Here is a 439-nt window from a genome sequence, read left to right on the forward strand (position 1 = left end):
AGATAAATTAAGCTTAGAGATTACAAAAAAAATTGATATACCTATACAAATAAATAATCAGTTATAGTTCATGTAGATTGGGCTCTGCTTTAAAAAAGCAGACGGTAATGCCATTAGTTTTAAGATGTTTGATTATAAAGTATGTGTAATTTGTAAATTACTATACACATAATTGAATTTTGTACATACGTGTAGGTGTCATCAGATACGTTACGTTACACGATTGGCACAAGAGAAAAGTGAATGAACAAAACCCAACATATTAATATAATAGAATACAGTTCTCAGCTGACTCGCTTAGAGAAATTACGAAAATATTCTTTAAGTATAATTTCTGTTAAAAGATCACCTTAGAATTAAAACAGTGAAGTAAGATTACACAACGCCATTGAAAAAACGTTATTATCTCGTTTTGTTTCTGCAGGTGAGGAAGCGAGCC

Source organism: Lytechinus variegatus, chromosome 5 (genome assembly GCF_018143015.1).
Source record: "Lytechinus variegatus isolate NC3 chromosome 5, Lvar_3.0, whole genome shotgun sequence".
NCBI classification, from domain to species: Eukaryota; Metazoa; Echinodermata; class Echinoidea; order Temnopleuroida; family Toxopneustidae; genus Lytechinus; species Lytechinus variegatus.